Source organism: Penaeus monodon, chromosome 21, assembly GCF_015228065.2.
Source record: "Penaeus monodon isolate SGIC_2016 chromosome 21, NSTDA_Pmon_1, whole genome shotgun sequence".
Taxonomy (NCBI): Eukaryota; Metazoa; Arthropoda; class Malacostraca; order Decapoda; family Penaeidae; genus Penaeus; species Penaeus monodon.
In genome coordinates, this window is record NC_051406.1 from 46,007,993 (window position 1) to 46,008,208 (window position 216).

The 216-nt window shown below is 36.6% G+C and overlaps 1 protein-coding gene across 2 annotated transcripts in view; it reads left to right on the forward strand.

The window, feature by feature from the left end:
- LOC119586541 (band 4.1-like protein 5) overlaps positions 1 to 216 on the forward strand; it is a gene marked incomplete at its 3' end in the record, with an annotated part of 70,246 nt that overhangs the window by 64,074 nt on the left and 5,956 nt on the right.

Here is a 216-nt window from a genome sequence, read left to right on the forward strand (position 1 = left end):
TTTGTGTGTCTTGTGTTTCTTGCCTACCAGAGCACCTGATGTTTTCCTTCCCTTTTCACATGTTGAGATGCAAGGAATGACACAAACATAAGTTTATATATACTGGTTTTAAGCAGAATATATTCAGAGGTCACTTAACCCTACTAAACTTGAATATGCTTGTTGAATGCTGCTGTAGTTTGCCAAACATATGCTTGACTGACAAAATGACTAGTA